The sequence below is a fragment of the Bubalus bubalis genome, chromosome 7, assembly GCF_019923935.1.
Source record: "Bubalus bubalis isolate 160015118507 breed Murrah chromosome 7, NDDB_SH_1, whole genome shotgun sequence".
NCBI lineage: Eukaryota > Metazoa > Chordata > Mammalia > Artiodactyla > Bovidae > Bubalus > Bubalus bubalis.
In genome coordinates this window covers 59,649,487-59,670,332 of record NC_059163.1, presented here as the reverse complement: position 1 = coordinate 59,670,332, position 20,846 = coordinate 59,649,487, and positions in this window count along the sequence as shown.

The window sequence follows — 20,846 nt, the reverse complement described above, 5'->3', positions numbered from 1 at the left end:
TGTGACCCCAAGGACCATAGCCAGCCAGGGTCCTCTGTCCATAGGATTCTCCAGGCAAGAATACTGGAGTGGGTTGCCATGCCCTCCTCCAGGGGATCTTCCTGACCCAAGGATTAAACCTACGTCTCTTAAGTCTCCAGCACTGGCAGATAGGTTCTTTACCCCTAGAGCCACCTGGAAATCCCTTAAAACTGGTGGTAAAACTTTAAAACCCATGTGCAAGGCTGGTATATGATGAAATGCAACCACGAAGTGAAGGGCTGAGAACAACCTGGTATATAAAAAATGTTCAATGAAAATGAGATACTATTGTTTTCACACTTAGAAGTAGTACCAGACATGGATCGCTCCAGATTCTTCTCATTATCATTTTATTCATTGGCAACTCAGCCCTCAAACTATTTGGTGTAAAATGACAGCAAACTATAGAAACAAAGCAATAAATAAATAAATAAAAGAAAAAGAAAGAGGGGGAAACGCCTAATTTCTACTCCTTGGGAACACACCTGGGCACATTTCCCAGACTCCCTGTGCTAAGCTATGGCCATAGGAGTGAGTTCCTGCTAATGAAACTGATGAGTACAATTTCCAGGCCTGGCCCATAAGAACCTCTCACACACATTCCTTCCTGCTGCCTCCTCTTTTGCCAAATTAGTGCCAATGAGCAAGTCATCCTCAGAATTCCTATTTTGAGAAAGAGTCCCTTGCCAGTTTGTGTTTGAGCAGAGCCTCCATCCTACCCAACCCCTCCTGACCTGGAATTGCCTTGGCTCCATAATTATAGAAGGGTGAACTATAAGTTGATGATGTTAAGCTATTGATACATTAGAGCTTCTTTGCAATAGCATCTAGTGCTAGCATCATTAAGACAAAGACCAATAGATTAGTGCAATATTCAGACAAGGAGCCAGACCAGCATTGACAGAAATTAATAAATGTACAGAGAGGCTTCTTAGGAAGGAAACCTTCAGGTCTAAGGCCCCCAACTTTACTTTCTATGATGAGAACTTAATTGTGGTTTACTTAGATTTTTATGCTCTACCAAGAATCTCTAATAAAAATCCTTGACAATGATGACAAAGATCCAAAACTGAGACACCTGGAACTGTTTTTCATCAGCTTGAGACGTTTTCGGTAATGTCCAGTGCTCACTCCTTCAGAGAAGTGGACCTCAGGCAAATGACTCATCTTCTTCAAGTTATGGACAAAGAACTGAAAACAGTGTCAAACACATAGCTGGCATTCAGTGCAGGCTTGGTGAATAAGAGAATAAAGTGAGAAAAAGAGATGAAAATGTGGTCCCTCCCTTCTTTTCCTCAGTGAAGCCTATGTCTGACTCCTGTGGTTCCTTGTCTCAGAAGGAGATTCAGTTCAGTTTAGTCATTCAGTCATGTCTGACTCTTTGCAACCCCATGGACTGAGGCACGCCAGGACTCCCTGTCCATCACCAACTCCCAGAGCTTGCTCAAACTTATGTCCATCAAGTTGGTGATACCATCCAGCCATCTCACTTTCTGTCATCCCCTTCTTCTCCTGCTTTCAATCTTTCCCAGCATCAGGGTCTTTTCCAGTGAGTCAGTTTTTAGCATTAAGTGGCCAAAGTATTGGAGTTTCAGCTTCAGCATCAGTCCTTCCAATGAATATTCAGGACTGATTTCCTTTAGAACTGACTGGTTGGATCTCCTTGCAGTCCAAAGGACTCTTAAGAGTCTTCCAGTGTCACAGTTCAAAAGCATCAATTCTTCGGCTCTCAGCTTTCTTTACTGTCCACTCTCACATCCATACATGACTACTGGAAAAACAATAGCTTTGACTAAACAGACCTTTGTTCAGCAAAGTAATGTCTCTGCTTTTTAATATGCTGTCTAGCTTGGTCATAGCTTTTCTTCCAAGGAGCAAGCATCTTTTAATTCATGGCTGCAGTCTCCATCTGCAGTGATTTTGGAGCCCAAGAAAATTAAGTCTCTTACTGTTTCCTTTGTTTCCCCATCTATTTCCCATGAGGTGATGGGACCGGATGCCATGATCTTAGTTTTCTGAATGTTGAGTTTTAAGCCCACTTTTTCACTCTCCTCTTTCACTTTCATCAAGAGGATCTTTAGTTCTTTGCTTTCTGCCATAAGGGTGGTATCATCTGCATATCTGAGGTTATTGATATTTCTCCTGGCAATCTTGATTCCAGCTTCTGCTTCATCCAGCCTGGCTTTTCACATGATGTACTCTGCATATAAGTTAAATAAATAGGGTGACAATATACAGCCTTTCCCAATTTGGAACCAGTCTGTTGTTCCATGTCCAGTTCTAACTGTTGCTTCCTGACCTGCATACAGATTTCTCAGGAGGCAGGTTAGGTGGTCTGATATTTCCATCTCTTTCAGAATTTTCTGCAGCTTTTTGTGATCCACACAGTCAAAGGATTTGGCATAGTCAATAAGCAGAAGTAGATGTTTTTCTGGAACTCTCTTGCTTTTTCGATGATCCAACCAGTGTTGGCAATTTGATCTCTGGTTCCTCTGCCTTTTCTAAATCCAGCTTGAACATCTGGAAGTTCATGGTTCATGTACTGTTGGAGCCTGGCTTGGAGAATTTTGAGCATTACTTTACAGCATGTGAGATGAGTGCAATTGTGCGGTAATTTGAACATTCTTTGGCATTGCCTTTCTTTGGGATTGGAATGAAACCTGAACTTTTCCAGTCCTGTGGCCACTGCTGAGTTTTCCAAATTTGCTGGCATATTGAGTGCAGCACTTTCAGAGCATCATTGTTTAGGATCTGAAATAGCCCAACTGAAATTCCATCACCTCCACTAGCTTTGTTCATAATGATGCTTCCTATGGCCCACTTGACTTCACATCCCAACATGTCTGACTATAGGTTAGTGATCACACCATCATGGTTATCTGGGTCATGAAGATCTTTTTTGTATAGTTCTTCTGTGTATTCTTGCCACCTCTTCTTAATATCTTTTGCTTCTGTTAGGTCCATACCATTTCTGTCCTTTATTGTGCCCATCTTTGCATGAAATGTTCCCTTGGTATCTTTAATTATCTTGAAGAAATCTCTAGTCTTTCCCATTCTATTATTTTCCTCTATTTCTTTGCATTGATCACTGAGGAAGGTTTTCTTATCTCTCCTTGCTATTCTTTGGAACTCTGCATTCAAATGGGTATATCTTTCCTTTTCTCCATTGCCTTTAGCTTCTCTTCTTTTCATAGCTGTTTGTAAGGCCTCCTCAGACAACCATTTTGCCTTTTTGCTCTTCTTTTTCTTGGGGATGGCCTTGATCACTGCCTCCTATACAACGTCATGAACCTCCATCCATAGTTCTTCAGGATCCCTGTCTATCAGATCTAATCCCTTGAATCTATTTGTCACTTCCACTGTATAATCCTAAGGGATGTGATTCAGGTCATACCTGAATGGTCTAGTGGTTTTCCTTATTTTCTTCAACTTGGTAAACAGTAATTGGGAAGAAAAGGAAGACAAAGGAAGGATAAAAGCATGGTGATGGCCAGCTCCATGTCTCATTCCTCTTCCTCTGACGTTGACATGGGACCCCACTTCCTCTTGAGCATCCCTGCAGCCCACTGGTGGCTCCCAAAACATAACCATGAAGTTAGAAACCAGATTCTGGATTCAGACTGCCTGGGTTTGAATCCCAGCTCTCTCTCTCACCAACATGCATTTCAGACAATGCCTGGACTCAGAGGCTGCAGTAAACATTAGCTGTCATTACTATTATTGCTTCAGTCAAACGCTTCAGTACCTGTCAGCAGATGGAGGCATTCTGAACAATGTCATTTCCTTTTCTCCTTGGAAGGTGCCAACATTTGTTCCACTCCAAAGAGGCCTCCAAGGTGGTGGGGTTTGTAAAGGATCTATCTGCCAATGCAGGAGATGTCAGAGACATGAGTTCAATCCCTGGGTCAGGAAGATCCCCTGGAATAGGAAATGGTAACCCACCCCATTATTCTTGCCTGGAAAATTCCATGGACAGAGGAGCATGCTGGGCTGCAGTCCATGGGGTCACAAAGAGTCGTACACAGTGGAGCAAGCACGCAATGAAGGAGGCATCTTGTCTTAAAGCTCCTGCTCCCATTCATATCCTGTTTGAATGAATGTCACCAAGTCAGAAAAACATTTTTTAATGATTTGCAAGTCTCATAAATAGACTAGAAGAAAGGGGAAACTTCAGAATTACTAGGGCACAGGCCTCTGTTCTAGTCTTATGAAGACAGTGATGAATGGATAGATGATCTGGTTACCCCAGGTTTCAACTTCGTGAGTGGGCAGTGCTGCTAAGGCCAACATTGTTGTTGGTGTTGTTCAGTCACTAAGTCATGTCCAACCCTTTTCAACCCCATGGACTGCAGCATACCAGGCTTCCCTGTCCTTCACTATCTCTTCAAGTTTGCTCAAATTCACATCCATTGAGTCAGGGATGCTATCTAACCATCTCATCTTTTGCCACCCCCTACTCTTTTGCCTTCAATCTTCCCTAGTATCAGGGTCTTTTCCAGTGAGTCTGCTCTTCACATCAGGTGTCCAAAGTATTGGAGCTCAGTCAGCTTCAGCAATAATCCTTCCAATGAACATGCAGGGTTGATTTCCTTTAGGATTGACTGGTTTGATCTCCTTGCAGTCTGAGGGACTCTCAAGTGTCTTCTCCAGCACCACAGGTCCAAAACATCGATTCTTTGGCTCTCAGACTTCTTTATGGTCCAACTCTCACATCCATGCATGACTACGAGAAAAACCATATTTTTGACTATACGGACCTTTGTCAGCAAAGTGATGTCTCTGCTTTTTAATACGTTGTCTAGGTTTGCCATAGTTCCTTCCACAGAGCAAGTGTCTTTTAATTTTATGGCTGCAGGCACCATTTGTAGTGATTTTGGGACCCAAGAAAATAAAATTTGTCTCTGCTTCCACTTTTCCCCCTTCTATTTTCCATGATGGAATCAGATGTCTTCATCTTAGTTTTTTTAACTTTCCATGAGTTAAATGGAGAATTATCCCATTCTATAATGACAAGATAGAAGTAATGACTGCTGCTGCTGCTAAGCTGCTTCAGTTGTGTCCAACTCTGTGCGACCCCATAGACGGCAGCCCACCAGGCTCCCTCGTCCCCAGGATTTTTCCAGGCAAAAACACTGGAGTCAGTTGCCTTCTTCTTCTCCAGTGCATGAAAGTGAAAAGTGAAAGTGAAGGCACTCAGTCGTGTCTGACTGCAGAGCATTAAAACATCTATAACATGATTGCAATGGGTAAAAAGACATATTTTTATATATATTCCATCAATTTAAGTGGCCTAAAACCTAACATCCCATACAATGAAATTACAAAGTAACATGGTTAGTGTTACATTATGCTACTGGAGATCAGTGGAGAGATAACTCCAGAAAGAATGAAGGGATGGAGCAAAAGCAAAAACAATACCCAGTTCCACCAAATGTGATTGGTGATAGAAGCAAGGTCCAATGCTGTAAAGAGCAATATTGCATAGGAACATTCATGAAATGTTAGATCCATGAATCAAGACAAATTGGAAGTGGTCAAACAGGAGATGGCAAGAGTGAATGTAGATATTCTAGGAATCAGTGAACTAAAATGGACTGGAATGGGTGAATTTAACTCAGATGACCATTATATCTACTACTGTGGGCAGGAATCCCTTAGAAGAAATGGAGTAGCCATCATGGTCAACAAAAGAGTCCAAAATGCAGTACTTGGATGCAATCTCAAAAATGACAGAATGATCTCTGTTCATTTCCAAGGAAAACCATTCAATATCACAGTAATCCAAGTCTATGCTCCAACCAGTAACGCTGAAGAAGCTGAAGTTGAATGGTTCTATGAAGACCTACAAGACCTTTGAGAACTAACACCCAAAAAAGATGTCCTTTTCATTATGGGGGACTGGAATGCAAAGTAGGAAGTCAAGAAACACCTGGAGTAACAGGCAAATTTGGCCTTGGAATACGGAATGAAGCAGGGCAAAGACTAATAGAGTTTTGCCAAGAAAATGCACTGGTCATAGCAAACACCCTCTTCCAACAACACAAGAGAAGACTCTACACATGGACATCACCAGATGGTCAACACTGAAATCAGATTGATTATATTCTTTGCAGCCAAAGATGGAGAAGCTCTATACAGTCAGCAAAAACAAGACCAGGAGCTGACTGTGGCTCAGATCATGAGCTCCTTATTGCCAAATTCAGACTTAAATAGAAAAAAGTAGGGAAAACCGCTAGACCATTCAGGTACGACCTAAATCAAATCCCTTATGATTATACAGTGGAAGTGAGAAATAGATTTAAGGGACTAGATCTGATAGAGTGCCTGATGAACTATGGACTGAGGTTTGTGACATTGTACAGGAGACAGGGATCAAGACCATCCCCATGGAAAAGAAATGCAAAAAAGCAAAATGGCTGTCTGGGGAGGCCTTACAAATAGCTGTGAAAAGAAGAGAAGCGAAAAGCAAAGGAGAAAAGGAAAGATATAAGCATCTGAATGCAGAGTTCCAAAGAATAGCAAGAAAGATAAGAAAGCCTTCCTCAGCGATCAAAGCAAAGAAATAGAGGAAAACAACAGAATAGGAAAGACTAGAGATCTCTTCAAGAAAATTAGAGATACCAAGGGAACATTTCATGCAAAGATGGGCTCGATAAAGGACAGAAATGGTATGGACCTAACAGAAGCAGAAGATATTAAGAAGAGGTGGCAAGAATACACAGAAAACTATGCAAAAAAGATCTTCATGACCCAGATAATCACAATGGTGTGATCACTCACCTAGAGCCAGACATCCTGGAATGTGACGTCAAGTGGGCCTCAGGAAGCATCACTACAAACAAAGCTAGTGGAGGTGATGGAGTTCCAGTGGAGCTATTTCAAATCCTGAAAAATGATTCTGTGAAAGTGCTGCACTCAATATGCCAGCAAATTTGGAAAACTCAGCAGTGGCCACAGGACTGGAAAAGTTCAGGTTTCATTCCAATCCCAAAGAAAGGCAATGCCAAAGAATGCTCAAACTACCGCACAATTGCACTCATCTCACATGCTGTTAAGTAATGCTCAAAATTCTCCAAGCCAGGCTTCAGCAATACGTGAACCGTGAACTTCCTGATGTTCAAGCTGGTTTTAGAAAAGGCAGAGGAACCAGAGATCAAATTGCCAACACTGGTTGAATCATCAAAAAAGCAAGAGAGTTCCAGAAAAACATCTATTTCTGCTTTATTGACTATGCCAAAGCCTTTGACTGTGTGGATCCCAATGGGCATACCAGCCCACTTGACCTGCCTCTTGAGAAACCTATATGCAGGTCAGGAAGCAACAGTTAGAACTGGACATGGAACAACAGACTGGTTCCAAATAGGAAAAGGAGTACATCAAGGCTGTATACTGTCACCCTGCTTATTTAACTTCTATGCAGAGTACATCATGAGAAATGCTGGCCTGGAAGAAGCACAAGTTGGAATCAAGATTGCCAGGAGAAATATCAATAACCTCAGATATGCAGATGACACCACCCTTATGGCAGAAAGTGAAGAGGAACTCAAAAGCCTCTTGATGAAAGTGAAAGAGGAGGGTGAAAAAGTTGGCTTAAAGCTCAACATTCAGAAAATGAAGATCATGGCATCTGGTCCCATCATTTCATGGCAAATAGATGGCAAAACAGTGGAAACAGTGTCAGACTTTATTTTTGGGGGCTCCAAAATCACTGCAGATGGTGACTGCAGCCATGAAATTAGAAGACGCTTACTCCTTGGAAGGAAAGTTATGCCCAGCCTAGATAGCATATTGAAAAGCAGAGACATTACTTTGCCAACAAAGGTCCTTCTAGTCAAGGCTCTGGTTTTTCCAGTGGTCATGTATGGATGTGAGAGTTGGACTGTGTGCCAAAGAATTGATGTTTTTGAACTGTGGTGTTGGAGAAGACTCTTGAGAGTCCCTTGGACTACAAGGAGATCCAACCAGTCCATTCTAAAGGAGATCAACCCTGGGTGTTCTTTGGAAGAACTGATGCTAAAGCTGAAACTCCAGTACTTTGGCCACCTCATGTGAAGAGTTGACTCATTGGAAAAGACTCTGATGCTGGAAGGGATTGAGGGCAGGAGGAGAAGAGGACGACAGAGGATGAGATGGCTGGATGGCATCACCGACTCAATGGATGTGAGTTTGAGTGAACTCTGGGAGTTGGTGATGGACAGGGAGGCCTGGCGTGCTGCGATTTATGGGGTTGCAAAGAGTCAGACACGACTGAGCAACTGAACTGAAACTAATGGTTAGTATTTAAAGAAGGCATAATGACTATGTAGTCGCTGAGGTTAACCCAAAGTTCCCTAACCTAAAGTCTTGGCGTCATGTCATAGCATGGCCAGGAGGAACATTCTAGATAAATGAATAGGCAGAGAAATGGAGAAATAGAGATTATTCAGGCCCATCTCCTATGTACCAGGTGCTTGATGGTGACTCCTTTGATCATCACTGAATCTGTGTTTTATAGATAGCTTTCAGGAAGCCATATGTTCCTACAATGAAAGTATAGCTTTAAATCCAGGAATTACAAGGACCTGGATTTAAAGCTATGCTTTGCCACTTTCCAGCTGTGATTTTTAGAAAAGTTATAGAGCCTCTCTGAGTTGGAAGGAGAAAAAGGGCTAGTGTATGTAAAACCCTGGTACATAATAGGAGTCTAAGCAGTACAGTTTTTTCTCTTGCTTTTATTAGTGGTTTTCAACTTTAGCTACACATCCCAATCTTAAAAAAATACTCTACATTGAGTCCTTTCTTTGGAGGGTTGGATTTAATTGGTCTAGGGTGCAGGCTGGCCATGGGCAGGGGGATTTTGAAAAATTTCCCCTGGGGGAAATCTAAAGTGAAACTAGGTTGAAAACCATTTGTCTTAATTGAATCCAGTGTCTGAAGGGAGTCAGCAAGTGACGAAATAATCGGATCGCTAATCATCTTGGGCCGAGGTATCAGAACCGGGAATTCTGGAAATGCTGATGTTCCATCTTCCATTCAGGAAAAGGACACAGAAATCCTGCATCCCTCTGCTGACTGTCCTCCAAGAGAGCTGATTTATACAGCTGAAGGAAAAGACTGGTGGTTTTACCTTAATGAAGGATGCCATTTGGGGTAAACCAGTTTCTTAGAACTAAGTATCTAAGTCAAAGAGCCTGTGGGTGTTAATTCTTCAAATGAAATGCATGTTCCAGGAAGCACGAGAAGTCAGTTCTGCTGTCTTCCTGGAGAATTCAGAGTCTGGATGCAGTTGTCTGGCTGTGTAAAATTAAGGCAAGTTCTCCAAACTCACTTTGCTTCAATTTTCCTGTCCATTAGGGACATGACCACTTTTAACGAGAATTATCTGAAAGATTGATCATCTAAGGGGGGAAAAAAAGTTATACGGATCCTGATTCACAATTTTACATATGTTTTAGATTTATGGAAGTTTGATATGCAGATGACACCACCCTTAGGCAGAAAGCGAAGAAGAACTAAAGAGCCTCTTGATGAAAGTGAAAGAGAAGAGTGAAAAAGTTGGCTTAAAATTCAACATTCAGAAAACGAAGATCATGGCATCTGGTCCCATCACTTCATGGGAAATAGATGGGGAAACAGTGGAAACAGTGTCAGACTTTATTTTTTGGGGCTCCAAAATCACTGCAGATGGTGACTGCAGCCATGAAATTAAAAGATGCTTGCTCCTTGGAAGAAAAGCTATAACCTACCAAGACAGCATGTTAAAAAGCAGAGACGTTACTTTGCCAACAAAGGTCTGTCTAGTCAAAGCTATGGTTTTTCCAGTAGTCATGTATGGATGTGAGAGTTGGACCATAAAGAAAGCTAAGTGCCAAAGAATTGATGCTTTTGGACTGTGGTATTGGAGAAGGCTCTTGAGAGTTCCTTGGATTGAAAGGAGATCAAACCAGTCAATTACAAAGGAAATTAATCCTGAATATTCACTGGAAGGACTGATGCTAGAGCTGAAGCTCCAGTTCTTTGGCCACCTGATGTTAAGAACTAACTCACTGGAAAAGACTCTGATGCTGGGAAAGATTGAAAGCAGGAGGAGAGGGGATGATAGAGGATGAGATGGCTGGATGGCATCACCAACGTGATGGACATGAGTTTGAGCAAGTTCCAGGAGTTGGTGATGGACAGGAAAGACTGGCATGCTGCAGTCCATGGAGTTGCAAAGAGTTAGACACGACTGAGTGACTGAACTGAACTGAACAAACCACATTAAATATTTCCTGATTAAATAAGCCCTAAATTCCCTTCCAACTTTATAAAATTTACTCCAATTAAAATATTGTTTAAGGTTATACTATCTGGATGGGATCTACTGGGAGGTTGCTAAAGGGAGGGGGACTTCTGGAGATGGAGGATCTGAGCAGGAACTCAGTTCAGTTCAGTTCAGTTCAGTTGCTCAGTCGTGTCTGACTCTTTGTGACCTCGTGGACTGCAGTACGCCAGGGCTCCCTGTCCATAGCCAGCTCCTGGAGTTTACTCAAATTCAAGTCCATTGAGTCGGTGATGCCATCCAGCCATCTCATTCTCTGTCTTTACCTTCTCCTCTCGCCTTCAATCTTTTGCAGCATCAGGGTCTTTTCCAATGAGTCAGTTCTTGGCGTCAGGTGGCCAAAGTATTGGAGTTTCAGCTTCAGCATCAATCTTTCCAATGAACATTCAGGACTGATTTCCTTTAGGATAGACTGGTTGGATCTCCTTGCAGTCAAGGAACTCTCAAGAGTCTTCTTCAACACCATAGTTCAAAAGCATAAATTCTTCGGTGCTCAGCTTTCTTTGTAGGCCAACTCTCACATCCATACATGACTAATGGAAAAACCATAGGTCGACTAGATGGACCTTTGTTGGCAAAGTAATGTCTCTGTTTTTTAACGTGCTGTCTAGGTTGGTCATAGCTTTTCTTCCAAGGAGCAAGCATCTTTTAATTTCATGGCTGCAGTCACTATCCACAGTGATTTTGGAGACCCCAAAAATAAAGTCTGTCACTGTTTCTATTGTTTCCCCATCTATTTGCCATAAAGTGATGGGACCAGATGTCATGATCTTCGTTTTCTGAGTGTTGAGTTTCAAGCCAACTTTTTCACTCTCCTCTTTCACTTTCATCAAGAGGCTCTTTAGTTCTTCTTTGCTTTCTGCCATAGATCAGATCAGATCAGTCGCTCAGTCATGTCCGACTCTTTGCGACCCCATGAATCACAGCACGCCAGGCCTCCCTGTCCATCACCAACTCCCAGAGTTCACTCAAACTCATGTCCATCGAGTCAGTGATGCCATCCAGCCATCTCATCCTCTGTCGTCCCCTTCTCCTCTTGCCCCCAATCCCTCCCAGCATCAGAGTCTTTTCCAATGAGTCAACTCTTCACATGAGGTGGCCAAAGTACTGGAGTTTCAGCTTCAGCATCATTCCTTCCAAAGAAATCCCAGGGCTGATCTCCTTCAGAATGGACTGCTTGGATCTCCTTGTAGTCCAAGGGACTCTCAAGAGTCTTCTCCAACACCACAGTTCAAAAGCATCAATTCTTTGGTGCTCAGCCTTCTTCACAGTCCAACTCTCACATCCATACATGATCACTGGAAAAACCATAGCCTCGACTAGACGGACCTTTGTTGGCAAAGTAATGTCTCTGCTTTACAATATGCTATCTAGGTTGGTCATAACTTTCCTTCCAAGGAGTAAGTGTCTTTTAATTTCATGGCTGCAGTCACCATCTGCAGTGATTTTGGAGCCCAAAAAAATAAAGTCTGACACTGTTTCCACTGTTTCCCCATCTATTTCCCATGAAGTGATGGGACCAGATGCCATGATCTTCATTTTCTGAATGTTGAGCTTTAAGCCAACTTTTTCACCCTCCTCTTTCACTTTCATCAAGAGGCTTTTGAGTTCCTCTTCACTTTCTGCCATAAGGGTGGTGTCATCTGCATATCTGAGGTTATTGATATTTCTCCCAGCAATCTTGACATAAGGGTGGTGTTATCTGCATATCTGAGGTTATTGATATTTCTCCTGGCAATCTTGATTCCAGTTTGTGCTTCATCCAATCCAGTGTTTTTGATGATGTACTCTGTATATAAGTAAAATAAACAGTTTAGAGCAGGAACTAAAGGTGCTGAATCTCTAGATAGAGTGAGTCATTTCAAAGAACTTGAACCTAGGCAGCCCTCGTGTGCGTGCTTAGTTGCTCATTCATGTCTGATTCTTTGAGACCCCATGGACTGTAGCTCTCCAGGCTCCTCTGTCCATGGCATTTCCCTGCAAGAATACTGGAGGGGTTGCCATTTCCTCCTCCAGGGGATCTTCCCCACCTAAGGATCAAACCCACATCACCTGTGCCTCCTGCATTGCAGGCAGATTCTTACCTCTGAGCCATCGGGGAAGCCCAGGCAGCCAGGCAGTAGCTAAAAGATTCTCAGGAAAAGGAATCAGGCTAAAGATTTACAATCCTATCTCTTTCTTCTTGGAATAAATGTCTTTAAAATGGTTTTCAAAGTCTGGTATAGAAAATCCACATTTTATTATCTTGTTGGAAGCCACACACTCTTTGGACCAGCAAAGCTGGCTGGAAAGGGAACCAGTGCACTCAAATCCCACCCCTCCCAGCAGCCCATTGTGGATCCTGACCTGGGCAAATGGCTTCACCTCTCAGTGCCCTTGCCTGTAACATGCAGATAAGAGCGCTAACCTCACAGGGCTGGTATGAGAAATAGCTAATAAAATGGGATAGAGACACGCCCAGTTTAAATGCAAACGGCTGTAAAACACCAAAAAGCATACTTAAAGATTTCCACTGCTGAGAGATTGTGGGGGATGGTGAGGGAGGAGAGACAATAGGCCTTTGAGAGAAGCTCATTTACTTTTCTCTCTAGTGTACACTTCAGTTAATCAATGAAAATACATTATTCCATGTGCCAGACACCAAGCCCGACTGGGAAACACAGAACAGTCCTGGTTCTCATGTAATTTGTTAGTCAACCTTTCCAGGAAACACACGCAAAAACTCATTGAAAAATATTTGAAATCACAGCTCGCTGCCTGTCTCTCTTTCTATGGTATTACCAAATTCTATCTCTCTGCAGAAAATAGTGCTAGAGTTATAAGAAATGCAAAGGCTTATAAGACGCATCACCACCCTTGAAGAGTTTGAAATCTCATCTTAAAGAGAAAAGGGGGAAATTGTCCAAGGCAATGTAAGACCCAAGGCCAAGTGAATATTCAACATCTTTGGTTTGTGTTTATTTTCCATTTGAATGGCTCCCTTATCCATTCTCTCCTTTCCTTCTTAAGACTCAATTCGACACTCCTCCCATTTTCTAGGTCTCTCTCAGGACTGATGTAAACCAACTAGCATGTTTGCAGTGCTATAAATAGCCAGGACCTATAAAGTGCCTGCCCTGTCAAAGCATTCAAATTCATCTTCTTACACGGTTATTTACATATAATAAAATGCTCAGATTCTAAGTATAAAGCTGAGTGAGTTTTTGACAAATATATGTACCCTGATTAACATACAGAACATTTTTATCCCCCAGGAAGTTTTCTCCAGTTCCCTTCCATCAGTTACCTCTCATGGAGAGCCCATTGCTGTTCTGATTTCCATCACTGCAGCTTAGTTTTACCTGTAGATCTTTATATAAATGGCGTTATCAGGTATGTACTCTTTTGTGTCTAGCTTTCTTTGATGCAGCATACTGTTTTTGAAATCCATTCACTTTTGTTGGATGTATCACTAACATGCTTCTTTGCACTGCTGAGTAGTATTTCTTTGTATAAATATATGATAATGTGTTTACCCTTCAATTGTTTAGGGACAGTTGGCTTGTTACCAGGTTTTTACCATTTATGACAAAGTTGTTATAAACATTCTTGTACAAGTCTTTGTGGACATATGTGGTTTTCCCCTTAGTTTTATTGAGATATAATTGACCTCATATTGTGTAAGTTTAAGATAAATAATGTGATGATTTTATACACATATATTTTGAAGTGTTTACCACAATAGAGTTAGTTAACACCTCCATCACCTCACATAATTACCATTTCTTTTCTGTGGAAAGAATATTTGAGATCTACTCTTTTAGCAACTTTCCAGCATATAATAAAACATTGTTGGAAATTCCCCAGTGGTCCAGTGGTTAAAACTCTGTGCTTACTGCTGAGGACCTGGGTTCAGTCCCTGGTAGGCAAACTAAGATGTGGAGGAAAATACACACACACACACACACACAGAGTTAACTATAGTCCCCCCGATGTACATTAGATCCATAGAACTTACTCATCTTATAGATGGGAGTTTGTATCCTTTGACCAGGATCTCCCCATTTCTTCCAGTCCCAGTTCTTGGTAACCACTAATCTACTCTCTGCTCCTATAAATTCGGCTTTTTAAAATTTCACATATAAGTGATATTGTAGGATGTTTGTCTTTTTCTGTCTGACTTATTTCATTTAACATTATGTCTTCAGGATCCACTCGTATCATCAAAATGACAGAATTTTCTTCTTTCTCATTACCAAATAATATATTCATATGTATATCCCACATCTGTATTCATTCATCAGCCTGTCTAAGAAATCTTTGCCTACCCCAAGGTATTTTCTGTGTCTTACCTTGAATTATTTTTGGTGGTTGGTATGTCAAAGAGTCTACTAACACCATTCTTTGGAGAGACTGCCCTCTTTGAATTATATTGGTCCCTTGGTCAAAAATCAATTGACTTTATGTGTGGGTCTATTTCTGAATTCTATTGTGTTCCATTGATCTATTTTCAATCCTTATGTCAATACCACACTGTCTTGATTACTATAAGTTAAATCTAAGTCTTTGCATTTGTCTTCTATTGCTGCATAACAATTATCTCCAAATTTAGCAGCATAAAGCAACAGACAATAATTATTTCACACCATTTCTGACACTTGGGAATGTGAGGGCACCTAAACTGAGTAGTTCCATCTTAGAATCTCTCATGAGCTTGTAGTCAAGCTATTGGCCAGAACTGCAGTCACAGAAAGACTGAGTAGGGCCTGCAGAGTTTATTTCCAAGTTCACTAATGCGGCTGCTGACAGAGGCCTCAGGTCCTTGCTGGCTGGTGGCCATGAGCTTCAGTTCCTCACCATGTGGGGCTGTCCATAGGACTGTTCACGACCGACTGGTTTCTCTCAGAACAAGTGGTCAAAGAGAGAATAAGAGAGGGAAGGAAATGAAAGAGAGAGAGATCACAATATCTTTCATAACTTAATCTGGGAACCAACATATCATCACTCTGTCATAGACTCTTGGCCACACAGACCAACCTGATATCACCTGGGAAGGGACCACCCAAGGATAATATCAGCAAGCAGGGATGATTGGGGGCTATTTGAATGCTGGTTACAATCTTGAAATCATAATCTTGAAGTCATATGTATGAGTCACTTAACTTGGTTTTCCTCTTTCAAAATAATTTTGACTACTCTAGATTCTTTGAATTTTCAGATAAGTTTTAGAATAGGCTTGTTGATTTCTAAAAGTATACTGCTGGAACTTTCAGTGGGATGGCATTGAATCTATAGTCAATTTGGGTAGTATTAACATCTCATCAATCTTGAGTCTTAAGTATATGAATATAGTACTTCTCTCTTTTTCTTTAGGTCTTTGGGCTTCCCAGGTGGCTCACCTGCCTGCAGCGCAGGAGACCTGTGTACAGTCCCTGGTTTGGGAAGATCCTCTAGAGAAGGGAATGGCTACCTGCTCCAGCATTCTTGCCTGGAGAATTCCATGGACAGAGGACCCTGGCAAGCCCCAGTCCATGGGGTTGCAAAGAATAGGACAACTAAGTGACTTGCACTTTTCACTTCCATTTAAGTCTTTAATTTCTCTCAGCATTTTTTTTTTCTTTTTTGATGTAGAAGGAGTGCACATTTTAATTTACTTCTAAGCATGTTTCCTGACAATATTTTAATGAAATTAAAAATATTGTCTACCAATTGTTGCTTACATAGAGTAGCCAGACTGGTTTTTTTTGTACCTACCTTATATTCTGCAGCTTTGCTAAATTCAATTATTAGTTCTAGCAGTTATTCTATAGACTCCCTAGGATTTTCCATGAAAGCAATAAAATACACTAAAACTAGTGTTCTTCCTTTCTGATATTTATTCTTTTCATTTCTTTTTCTTCCCTTCTAGTACTGTCTCATACAAGGGTCAAAAAAGATTTTCCATAGAGGGCCTGGAAGTAAATATTTTAGGTTTTGCAGGCCATATGGTCTCTGTCACAACTACTCAGCTCTGCTGTTGTAGCCCCAAATCAGCCTTAGGCAATATGTAAATGAACGTATGTAACTGTGTTCCGGTAAAATATTCTTTCTAAAACTGAGTGACCAGGCGGGATGTGGCCGGTGAGCCTTGTTTAAAAGTATTAAGGTCATGAAAGTTAAGGAAAGACTAAGAAATTTTTTTTGCACTGAAGATGACAGAAGAGACATGACAATTCAACGTAGCATGTGAGCATAAATCATTTCCTTTTGTTTGCAGGACCCCTTTGAGATTGTTGGTGGAACTAGAGTGGGTCTGAGGATTAGGTGGTAGTGGTGTCAATGTTAATTTTCTGATTTTTATGGTTGTGCTGTGATTCATGTCTTTGTGTAGAGGAAAATTGTACTCAAATGTCAAAGGTGATGGGGCATTATGTCGGCAGCTCACTTTCAGATGGGTCAGGAAAAAAAGTCCTTTGTGCTATTCTTGCAAAACAAAAACGTATTATTAGGCCACATAATATAAAGAGCAATTCTAGATCTGTGGCATATAAGAAGGATAAAGCCATAAAACTGTGAGCCTATCTAAACATCCTAAAGCTAGAATGAGGCCTGGAAAGATGGCTGTTTAGGTTTTAAATGTAGCACAACTCTGCTGACACCTCGATTTTAGATTTCTAAGCTCCATAATTATGAGGCAATAAATTTCTGGGTTTTCTTAAAGTCATCTAGTTTACGATACTTTGTGATGACAGCCTGAGAAACTACTACAGACACCTTGCCTTTGTGGTCCAACTATCATACCCCCTCAGATCCTTACACCACCTCCCTCTTGAAAAATGGTGTTCTCATGAAATATGGTTCTTAGACTGTTCTGCCTTTTCCTCCTGCCTTCTTCCCCAATTTGCACTCAAAAATTCATTAAAAAAAAAATATGGAGGCTCTACTATTTGCCAGACCCTGTTCTAGGGGCTGGGAATATAACATTTTTAAAGACTTTTATCCCCCTCATAGCAATCATATAAAGTTTTGACTGCTTTTCTTACTATTTCTCCTAAATTGTTAATAAATTTCAAGAGAACACTTCATATTTCCATCATTTTTCTATAGTCTTTTTCAAAACTCTAAAAAATATCTTCCTCCACTTTTAGTCCAGGTTTAGAACTTTCACACATAAAATGGCACTTTTAATTTCATAGCTACATTTCATCAGATGGAAATTACAGCATGTTAGAATTATGGAAATAGGATCTATTATAACTCACATCTTTTCCTCAAACATGATGTGCTACAATTTTATGCAGGCTTTGATTAGTATTCATGTGAACAAAATTGAATGTTTTATAAAATAGATATTATTAATATTTATTTCCCTTTTTATTTCCCTTGATAGCTGCTAATTAAAGGTCAGGTGGTCTCAGGCTCCCAGGTTAAGCCTATAAGACAGAAAACTCACTGACTGATTGCCTATACTTTTGGCGACGTAGTAGTAAAAAATCTGGGCTTGGGGGATGGAGTAGGGGATGGGGCCTGCAGAAATAGCTTGAGATTCACAGATCCAGGTGGCCTGCTTTTCCTGCTGTTTCTCTTACACAGTTTGAGTTTTCTCTGGAATTTGAGCAGTAGAGTAAGACTTTCAATCTGAAAATTGGACTTTCTTAAGAAACAGTTAAGTTAGTTGTTTTGCAACCCAATGGATTGTATGCCAAGCTCTTCTGTCCATGATATTGTCCAGGCAAGAATATTGGAGTGGGTAACCATTCCCTTCTCCAGGGCATCTTTCCAACCCATGGGTAGAACCCTGGTCTCCTGCATTGCAGGTGGATTCTTTACCGTCTGAGCCACCAGGGACAGTAAAAAGTTAAACCATTGAGAAGGAACTTGTCGTACACTGAAAGTTTTTGTCTCTCTGGAAGTTCATACCTTAAAATTTACTTCCCAAAGTGATGGTATTTGGAGGTGGGGCCTTTGGGAGGTGATTAGGCCATGAGGGTAGGACCCTCATGAATGAGACTACTGCCCTTATAATAGAGACCGAGGCGAGCTCCCTTGCCGCTCTGCCAGGTAAGAACACAAGGAAAAGACAGCTGTTTATGAACCAGAAAGTGATTCCTCATCAGATACTGAATCAGCCAGACCCCTGGACTTCTCAGCCTCTGGAACTGTGAGGAACAACTATTTGTTGTTTATAAGCTACTCAATCTATGATATTCCATTAGAGCAACCCAGCTGACTAAAACAAAACTTTCTAGAACAGTTCTGAGAGACCATCAGAACTCTATCTTAGACACTAAGCCAAAACACCTGGTAAGAAATCAATGCAACTAGAATTATGTTCAACAAAAATACTCGTCAAAAGTTTCATCAATGCATAGTTGAATCCATAATTTCATAATGACTATTTTCAATAGGTCAAGACAGTTCAACATTAGTCTTCAAACGACATCTAACTTTTGATGTTTTCTTTTTAAAAAAAAAAAAAAGGAAAGAAGGAAGGAAGGAAGAATGGGAGTAAGTACGGGAAGAAAGAAGTAAGTTTGGAGGGTAGGAAGATGGGAAGGAGAAAAAGATATGTAAAATTTCCTTATTTTAATGCTTCAAGTATAACTGCAAAGTCAAACACATAACTATCACTGGTGCCTCACCTCCACAGTTTCTGATAAACAAAAGCATTGCTGAGGCTGTGTGTTCTGGGACATGCTTGGAAACAGCCACTTTCCCTGAGACACAGTGAAGACTTCAGGAGAAGACATGACAGAATTGTACTATTTCTTGTTCACTTGCTAAGCAGAGTCGCTTACCCAGCCACAATGCTGTAGGGTGCTCCTGTTAAGGATGGATGAAGCACAAGAAGACTTGGGCCCACTGTTGTCCCTAAGGCGTCTGATACTGGAGTTAGGCAACAGGGTTCACGTTTGGGCAAACCTAAAGTGAAAGCAGAGCCTCAGAAAGACTGGATCTGTACCTTTGAACTTCTCCTTGGACTTCTCTGGTAGTCCAGTGGTTAAAACTTCACCTTCCAATGCAGGGGGTGCAAGTTCAATCCCTAGTCAGGCACCTAAGATCCCACATCTCTTGAGGCCAAAACACCAAAACACTAAACAGAAACAATATTGTAACAAATTCAATACAGACTTTTAAAATGGTATAAACACACACACACACAAATAATCTTTAAAAAAATAAATATAACATAAACTTCTCCTACCACCCTGGCTCATTGGAATGAGTCCCTCAACTGATCTGAAGCTTTCCTTTTTTTCATGAAGGGGAGAGTACAGTTCCTGCCCAAGTAGGAATCTGCCTTCTCTTCCTTTCCTTACCTGGTCCCTCCCTCATGTCCTCTGCTCATCATATCCACTAGGGATGAGTAGACCTCTTCCTCTTCCTCAAAGCAGATTTCAGAGCAAAGAGCAGAAGATGGATCATAGATTTGGAAGTCTGACAGCAAGAGAGAGAGATGGTCTTTCTTGATCATTTACTACTTTTGTGACCCTGGGCAAAAGACTTAACTTATCCAAGCTCTTAGCTATAATATGAAGACAATAATAGCACCTGTCTTTGGTTTTGTAAGGCTTCAATGAAGTGATATATTTTAAATGCTCGGCACATATGCTCCATAAATAGTGGATATCATTATGCACTTGGCACAGAGTAAATGTTCAGAAATGAGAGCTATTATTATGATTTATTCATTTAAAAATGAATTTCAAGGTAAGATCATCTCTATTGATACAGGAGTACCGTGTCATTTTTAAAGACCCTGTGTCAACCAGCAAACTATTTGTATCAATTGATAGGTGTCCCCAGCAAATAACCAATCAAAACTGTCACTCCTACACCATGGAAATAACCAATCAGAGTTGTCACTCCCACATTCTGGTGTGGAAGTTTGCTCATTGTTGGGGGAACTAGGGTAGGAGTGGAGGGGAAGACTAACTGAAGGAAGCAAGACTTCCTGCCTGGAGCAGGGATCGAACAGAGTAGCTTCAGGAAATTACTAGGTGTATTGTCCCCTTCATTCAATATATATGTTTTGGATACCTACAAGCTTTTTTGTTTGTTTGTTTTTATTTTTTTTTAGATTCTGAGTAGAGCATAGAATAGACATGGGTTTGCCCCATGGATTTTACAATCTAGTTGGAAAGACAATAAATAAGAAGGGAATCTAGTAAATGTACAGTTGCTGCTGCTGCTGCTAAGTCGCTTCAGTTGTGTCCGACTCTGGGCGACCCCATAGATGGCAGCCCACCAGGCTCCCCCGTCCCTGGGATTCTCCAGGCAAGAACACTGGAGTGGGTTGCCATTTCCTTCTGCAATGCATGAAAGTGAAAAGTGAAAGTGAAGTCGCTCAGTCATGTTCGACTCTTCAAGACCCCATGGACTGCAGCCTACCAGGCTCCTCCATCCATGGGATTTTCCAGGCAAGAGTACTGGAGTGGGATGCCATTGACAGTTGCTAACTGTGCAGTGATAGAAAAGAATGGGATGAGCTGGGAAAATAATAGGAGTGGACAAGTTTAGTTCAGGGCAGGAGGATCACTCTGAGGAAGTGTCCTCTGAACCTGCC